General features: G+C 32.1%; 1 long non-coding RNA gene across 1 annotated transcript; it reads right to left on the bottom strand.

Annotated features, from left to right (window-relative positions):
* Nucleotides 1-4,240: 4,240 nt before the first annotated feature.
* Nucleotides 4,241-6,114, bottom strand: LOC134276098 (uncharacterized). The gene is made up of 3 exons (XR_009993980.1): nucleotides 6,025-6,114; nucleotides 4,578-4,879; nucleotides 4,241-4,480 (listed from the first exon to the last, which is right to left on the bottom strand). It is a non-coding gene; the product is annotated as an uncharacterized LOC134276098 (long non-coding RNA).
* Nucleotides 6,115-9,126: the final 3,012 nt, after the last annotated feature.

Raw genomic sequence — 9,126 nt, 5'->3', positions numbered from 1 at the left:
TTTTTTGGTTTGTCAAATTTGTTGATTTTGGAAAATTTTTACTGCCCCCCCCCCCTTCTTTCAATTTGTTTCCAATGTCAATGTCTGTAAAGACAAAAATAACTATTTATGAATTCAGATTATGCACGCGCAGTGTCGAATTCGCGAATCATGAAAGGGGGAGTGGCAGTTTCAGGTCTATGTAGGGGCCCACAGTCACATTAGAAATTGATTTATTAAACCTTATGTATTTTTTTGACAAAAAAGGGGGGCATACTTATTACAACTTCTCAGACCTTTCCGATGAGTGGGAAAACAAACTCATTTTTTAGGGGTCATTCATATACCCCCCCCCCCCCCCAAACATACACAATATGACCGAAAACAAAATTAACTTCATTGAATGACATGAAAGTTTTCCAACTTTGTCTTTCCAGAATTTAAATATATAGAAAATGTCTCTATTTTGAATAAAATTTTAAAACCAGTGTGTATAAGAGATGTTTCTTGAGCTTGCCGTAAAGGTTTGCCCTAAACGTATTATCTTAATAATTTTTTTTACATTTTATTTCTCTTTATGGTTCATTTAGATATCAAATATTTGACCCCCCGTCAAAACCCTTTTTTACTAGGGAAATGTTCGTTTAAGTTCACATCCTCAAACTTTATGTGAATGTAATTAATGTAGTAAGTTAGTGTAAAAAAAATAGTACTGAAAGATGTTGGAATTGGAACCTATCCCCCCTCCCGAATCAAACAGTTGTTTTCTTTTTGTGTTTTACTCCCCTCCCGAATCAAACAATTGTTTCTTTTTGAGTTTTTGCTTGTCAAATACTTTTCAAGTTCGTTTATCCCCTTTTCAAATTCGATTCTAGGTGACTGCTATATGTTAGCGATTTTCGTAAAAAAAGAGACTGAGCATGATAAAATCAACTTGTATTTAATTGTGGGGGATTGAATATGTACAAAAATATATCGTTTATGATAAATTTTGTTAACTTAAAGTGATTTATTCTAAAATAATATATTCCGTTTTCCGTTCCGTTCCGATTTCCGTTCCGTTTTCCGTTCCGCGTTTTAGCAACACCCCAATTTTTCTAACCTGCAGGAAACTTTTTTTATCCCGATTTTTTCCCATCCATTAAGAACTTTTTTCTTATTATTGAAAAAAAAATCACCGATCTCCCTACATATTTTTTTGGAATCGGGAAAGGCGGCGATGGATCTTTTTTAAGATAGCATACTTTTCTTTTTATTTACAGTTTATTTTTCAATAAGATCTTATGCAAAAGTAAAATTCCATTTTTTTTCTGCAGTTAATTTTTTTTATTAATTCTATTTCTATATATTCATTCTATTAATAATTCATTTGATTATTGTCAAAATTTTCACAAAGTTAACGTAATGTAGAAATTGAGATCAGCATACATACATACAGTAATGTAATTTTGCCACAAGCAGAAAATTTAAAAAAAATATGAAAATTTTGCCATGACAATTCAGGTAAAAGAAAGTAATAATTGAAGGTTTTTATAGCCCTCTGTTATATTTTAAACCAATTACCAGGTTAAAAACAATGACCACAGTAATTATCAGTAAATCTAGCATCGACAGTACCTCAACAGTAATTATCAGCAATTCTCAGCAACGACAGTACCTCAACAGTATTTATCAGTATTTATCAGACTCAACAGTAAAAGGCAACAGTAATTATCAGTATTTATCAGAAACAACAAAAAATATCAGCAACAACAGTAATAATAACAGTAAATATCAGTATTTATCAGCAACAACAGCACAGTATCAGTAATTATCAAACTTTATCAGTAAAATTTGGGATTCTCAGCACTTTTTTCGTCCAGTAGTGAAATGACTTGTATACTTGATATGGCCGTTAATTTTATATTTCTTTATGAAAATCTTTGATTACCATGACCTTTTACCATTACCTTTGACCCCATGACCCAAAGGTCACAAACCAGCTCAAGTTCGTAGATGTATTTACAAACTCACATTAACAAATGCTTAGAATAAGTAAGTCAACACCCCCCCCCCCTTCTCCTGAAAAAAAAAAAATCAATAGCAACGTAGAAAAGAATCAGGGGCATTAAGACCCTAAATATGCCCCAACCATAATGGACAAATTGTTATAAATATTAAAAGAATTATGATTGAATCACACCTTTTCAGATATATTTTGATGAAAAAAACACTATTAAGACATTCTGGGGTCAATACAAAAATAACACAATTTTCACTGACTTCTGGAAATTCTTAATAATTTTTTTTCCCCTGTAAATATGATAAAAGAAATAAAAGATGGATGTTGAATACAAGTACAACAGAAATGATCTTAAACATGTGAATAGAAACTATTTTTTAGCTATAAGTGGTAAAAAAAAACGGATTTTAATGTAAAACAGTTGTTTTTGTCCCCCGCTTTCGCAAAAGCGAGGGGACTTTAAATCTCATTCGTCTGTCCGTAAGTCTGTCAGTCTGTCTGTCACAAAAACTTTAACATTGCCCATAACTTTTGATTTAATGGAGCTATGACTTTCATATTACACATGTGTATACCTTGTTACAATACCTTTCTTTGGGCACCACCAAATTCGACCTTTTAACCTTGACCTTGGAGTTTGACCTACTTTTACAATTTTTTTTAAAGTTTTACTTTGGCCATAACTTTTGAATAGTAGATACTAGGACTTTCATATTTCACATATGTATTTTTTTTGTGGCAAGACCTTTCATTGGATACCAACAACCTTGACCTTTCGACCTTGACCATGGAGTTTCACGTACTTATGAAAAAACTTTAACCTTGACCATTACTTTTGAACGGTGAGGACTAACGCTTTCGTACTTCACATATGTAATCCTTGTAAAAAAAACCTTCCATTGGATACCAACAACTTTTACCCCTTGACTTTAGAGTTTTAACTACTTTTTAAACTTTAACCTTGGTCACAACTTTTAAACAGTAGATACTAGAACTTTTATTTTTCACATATGTATTCTTTGAGTCAAGACCTTTCATTGGATACCAATAACCTTTACCTTTTGACCTTGACCTTTGAGATTTATGTACTTATGAATAAACTTTAACCTTGACCATAGCTTTTGAAATGTGAGAGCTAGGGCTTTCCTACTTCACATAGGTAATCCTTTCAGAAGACCTTTCATTGGATACCAACAACTTTCACCCTTTGACCTTGACATTGGAGTTTTCACTACTTTTAAAAAAAAACTTTAACTTTGGTCACAACTTTTGAACGATAATAATAAGACTTTCACATTTCACATATATATTCTTTGTGGCAGGAGCTTTAATTGGATATCAACAACTTTGACCTTGACCTTAAAGATTTACGTACTTATGAATAAACTTTAACCTTGACCATAACTTTTGAACGGTTACGGCTAGGACTTTCATACTTCACATACGTAATTCTTGTGAGAAAACCTTTCATTGGATATCAACAACTTTGACCCATTGATCTTGACCTTGGAGTTGACCTACTTTAAAAACTTTCACTTTGGCCATAAGTTTTTAACGGTCAGGATTAGGGTTTTCATCCTTCAAAATAATCAACTTCAATGATAATTTCTAAATAAATGACATATGATAGGTTGTTCATATTAGACACAATATGTCATAAAAAAATAACATCTCACTCACAAAGACACCGAAAGCGGGGGACCACAATTCTTTGAATTTACTTGTATGTATTTAACATAAAAATGCATTGAATGCACAAAGTGAACAAACAAGAAATGTATTCAACTAACATTTTTAATAACAATTCATTAAACTTGACAAAAATAACAATAAGGGATTTCAGTTTGCATAAACAAATTCCAGAACTCCCATCACCCACCTATACTTTTTCAAAAAAGATCATAGAAGTTTAACATCACACCACTCATGCCTTAAACACTACATTTACTCATAATAAGATAATGTTTATCATCCTCACAATGTCATAAAAATGAACTAAGCATCAAAGAATTAGTTATTCTAGTACATGTTTGTCTGGAAAGGTTTTGTAATTACATTGTATTACAAAAAATAACAAGTACTTGTAAATAGTTATTTTAATTAGTAACAAAGTTCAATATGCAAATAAACACATTGCATAATAAACTATAATTGTTACTATTATCTGAGAAACATTTTGTGAATCATTATGCATTTTACATCAGTATATTAATTTTGATAACAATTAATCATATGATAATAACATAATTCATCTTTCAATATTTACAACCAAACTTATTAAACTCATGCAATGAATCTACTATGTTTTTGGGATGTACAATGTACTATATTTTAATTTCTCAATTATATAACAGATGTTAAGAAATCACAATTTAAACATAAAAAAAATCAAAGACACATAAAAATCCCTATTTACAGTTAATTAATAACAATATATACACAGCCTTCCACTATATTGTTGAAAACAATAATGGGAGTCTAATGCAGTTGATATCATAACTTGCAGATTGATTGATTGATTGATTGTATATTGTTTAACGTCCCTCTTGAGAATTTTCATTCATATGGAGACGCCAATAATCTGCAGAATGTTCACTCTCAATAATGTTCACCATCAATAAACCAATGTCACAATTCATGTCACTCTTCCGTTGCACTCATTTCACTTTCTGATGAGCCATCCATTACTGCAGGTTGCACAGCTGCATCCTCAAGTAGTCAGCCCAGTCTTGAATAGGTCTTACTGCAAAGTTTGTGTGTCTTTCATAGCCAAGAAACCACAATACTGAGGCCACATGGGCACATGCCCCGACAACTCTGGGTCCAGCACGACACTTACAATACCAACCAGTAACAGCTCCAGTAACAGGATATTGTTTTGGACCATCTCCAGGCATCCTACAATTAAAATATGAATATTAAAATTAAATTACTATATATATTATGTAACTATGCACATTTTGTCTATAACTATGGAATGAGGGGGGTTACTTGTACAGTGTATATACATTTGCATAAGATTTTCTTTATATATGAAAAAAAGAGAATAATTTATTTATACATGTATCACCAGGTATAATATATAATTATTTCATTCATGAAATCAATTTAAATAGCAGTTTTATTGATTTACCTATTTGAGTTAAATGAATAAAATCTGAAGCAAGGACATTATTGGGTACTTTAAATTAAAACAAAAACGATGAACCATGTAATGACAAACATTTTTTTTTTCATTTAAATGGTGATTTAAATGAATTCATAATATTCTAAGGTAATCTGATTATTTTTTTTAATACTTACAAAAGTTTAATTTTACATTAATAATATTTTAATTAAAAAGTTTTAAAAACAACAAAAATACATTGTTCCCACAAGAAAAATAGAAAGAATTTATATTGTTTATTCTGCAAAGAACATTAATTAGATTTAGTGATGTTAGCTTATTTTTAAGAAACAATTTTTTTTATTTCTTTAATGGTTTAACATAAAAAAAAAAAAAAAAAAAAAACTTCTTGCCATTTTTTTTTATTTTTTACTGTTATAGCACACCATACATTTACACAAAGTACACAGGTACCAGTGTAAGGCTAGACTCGGACTCAGACAGAAAAATATGTTATAAACACCAACCTAGAAATGTAGTATATTTATATTTTAATGCCGTATATGTAAAGATTTTCACAACTGATAAAACGCGGCTAATCATGCAGATCAACCGGCCGATCGAGGGTGCATATGAATGAATCATGAATATTAGGGCCTAAATCAAAAAGAATCGATGATTAAGTCACTTTTTTTATAATCTATTTTTTTCTTTGAAAGAAGATAGCATGTTGTGTACCTGTTTGATGTATTTTAGATACACATTTTCTATTTTCAACTGTTTGACATGCATGTGAAGATTACCGTCCCCCCGAAGTTCATGGAGTTAGCGGAGTCTGTCATGTCGAATCTTCTATCATTAATAAGTATAGGAGGGGATTTAATTTTGAACAGTGCATGTAAAATTACAATTGCTCTGATTTTCAATTCTTCCCTACCTGTTAAATGGTTAGAACTTCGATAAATCTACTGTCACATTTTCTGTTTCCTCCAACTTTGTTTACGTCTGAATATAAAAACCGAAACCGGAAGCGATCAAAATCGGCCTCGAAAAACATCGTTTTTTATATTTTTCAGGGTGGCCGCATGCAAGCAACAGAATGATATTTTGGGATATCATTTATTGTGCCATTTTAAACAATCTATTAAATTTTTACTCTGTTGTTTGCGTGCGGCCATATCTAAACCTTGTTTGGAATGTGAGAATTTGATGGAAATTTCTCAATTCCGGAAAAATCGCCCAACTTCACATGGTGATAACTCAACTACAAATCAAATGTTGAAAATTTTATTGCTATTTCCATCAAACTGGACATCTCGTTATATGAAAAATAAACCAACTTAACGATAACACTGGTATAAAAATATTTAAAAAATATTGGGCAGCTCATATATGCTTACTGCCCCTGATTCTTTCTCTGAAACTCAATCGACACCTGGGATCGACATAAAATTCCACTTAAGGTGCAGAAAAGACTTCATAGAAAGTTTCCTGAAAGTTTTACGGTGAGTCCCTAAAGTGTATAGAAATTATGAATTTTTACGGCAAAAATTACAAATTCTGTCGTGTTTGAAATTTAAGTGCAGACAAACAAAGATATGATAAAAACCTTTTAAAGCCTATTTCTCTAAATGTCGTTAATAGCACTCAATTCTACTGATATGAATTAGTATTTTAATACCAAGTATTCTTCTTTTATTTTACCTTTGAAATTTATCTGAATTTTTTTTAGAATTACACAATCCCCAGAAATAGCGAGTTTCGGTATATTAAAAAGCAGTACACGTTTCTTCCCCGTAAAACATCAGGTATTTGAATTCATGAAAAAAAATATTAATGAGGGAGTGTTAAACAATACCTGTCACATTAGCTGACACCAAAAAAACCACGACATTTTCTGATTTTTTTTGCATCTGCAAACAGGGCTACCCCCAAATCCACGTGTTTTCAATGTCTTTATAAACATCTCAAAAGCACCCCGGGAAGTAGCCCCCTATGCCCTGGAAAAATAGTTCCTGTCAAAAAACTTTATTTATTTACAGAGTAGATAAAATTTCCTAGGCACAGGTACCAGAGTTGTCAAAATGGCCTGGAAGGAAATAAAAAAAACTCTCAAAAGAAAGGAAAATCGGCTTTATATGTATGGAACTACAATTGACTGAGTTCATTTTGATTGGTCAATTACCGGTGTGGTACCCCTAGTCGCCTTGAACCCAGTCCTGTCTTCCTGAATAAAACCAACTCCGAGCCCGATGTAAAAATCCTAGTAGAGAAATGAGAATTTGAATTTTGCTGCCTTATTATGTTCCCCAAACGAAGTTTGGGAACATATTGTTTTTACTCTGTTTCTTATTATGTTCCCCAAACGAAGTTGGGGAACATATTGTTTTTACTCTGTTTCTTATTATTATGTTCCCCAAACGGAGTTTGGGAACATATTGTTTTTACTCTGTTTCTTATTATGTTCCCCAAACGAAGTTTGGGAACATATTGTGTTTACGCTGTTTCTTCTTCTTATTATTATTATTAAGGTCTTCCGTCTCCAACGGAAGACCTTCTTGTTATTCTTCGGTTTCTTTTTCCCTATTATTATTATTATGTCGCCCCGAACGAAGTCGGGGACGACATATTGATATTGTACGCATGTTTTTTTTATCCAGGCTGTTTCTCGGAGATGGCTGGGGCAATCTTCCTGAAACTTTTCTCAAAGGACGATCACTTGTTGTAGTTGTGCAGTGAGGTCGTTCAGTTCCAATATGTCTACCGTTGCCATGGAAACCTGTAAAAAGCGACGAATTTTGTCCGAGAGTGTTCTCTCTGGTCCCTTAAACGTTCGTAATGAAACTCTTTTTATTTTAATGATTAGTATCTGTAGTTGTGCGCCTTGCATTTAAAATTTTCAAATACTCGATTATTGCCATGGAAACCAGGGGAATGTTAAAATTCTTTAATTTCGATTTTCTCAATAACTACTCAAGCAATCGTTTTGAAACTTTCAATATTAATTCCTTGCAATGTGTCAAAGTGATTTTTACTTTTAAAATAATTGTAATGAGTCGCTCACAGTTGTCATAGAAACGAAACAGAAAAAAGGTTAAGATGTACACATGTGTTCTCCAAGGTCTAGGTCAAAGGGTCAAAGTTCTTCGTGTCCAATAAAGGTTCTTTTCACAAGGATTACATATTTGAAATACGAAAGCCCTAGCCCTTACCGTTCAAACGTAAGGTACTATGTTCAAGACGACCCCCCCCCCCTTTTGAAGCGCACTGCCAGTTAGAATACACATATCTAACATATACAACTTACAAGTAACGTTTTAAAAGTTTCATTCATAAAATTCAGTTCTCCTGATGTGATTTCATAGTTTGCCAACCTTCATTCTTCTTCTGTCTTGTCTCTAGATTTTATAATTATTTTATTTTATCTATATATAAAATAACGATTGTCAACTGCATTTATTAGCATTTCGCATTTTTTTTGTATATCTATAACTTGTATATTATTAATTTCATTAGATAGTGCAAGTATAAATTAGAAAATTGCTACGTTATTTCCATAGTTTTTATTCATTCATAAATCCTAGGATCCGCTCCTACAAGTGCGCTAAGCCTTGATCACTACTGTAAACAAAACATTCATCTCGCCGAAAATGTTCACGATTCCGCTAAACTGAGAAAGTTTACACATGATTTATCATCTCATAAGAAACATCAGCCCTGTGCAATGCAGAAATGCTCGATTTGAAGGTGGCATGTCAGATTCGCTTTCCGGCAGAACCTCTAAAAATGAAAGTGAAATTTCAGAGTTCTAACTGGCGTTATAATACACAAAATAATTCGACTGATCTTCTTAAAAAATTACATTTGCCAAGCTTTTTTGGTAGGAAAGATACTGCCAATTAACAAGTATGAGGCTCAGTTCAGTACATCTGCCCAATTTCTTTTATGCAAGTCTGCAAATTTAGGAACTTGTAATTTTTTCCTGCACTACTTTCTTCTCCTACCGATTCTAAAAATAAAATGGGATGTACCCAATTAA

Source organism: Saccostrea cucullata, unplaced genomic scaffold, assembly GCF_032062105.1.
Source record: "Saccostrea cucullata isolate Sc308-1 unplaced genomic scaffold, CSIRO_AGI_Scuc_v1 ctg8847, whole genome shotgun sequence".
NCBI lineage: Eukaryota > Metazoa > Mollusca > Bivalvia > Ostreida > Ostreidae > Saccostrea > Saccostrea cuccullata.
This window is presented reverse-complemented; position numbering and strand designations above follow the sequence as displayed.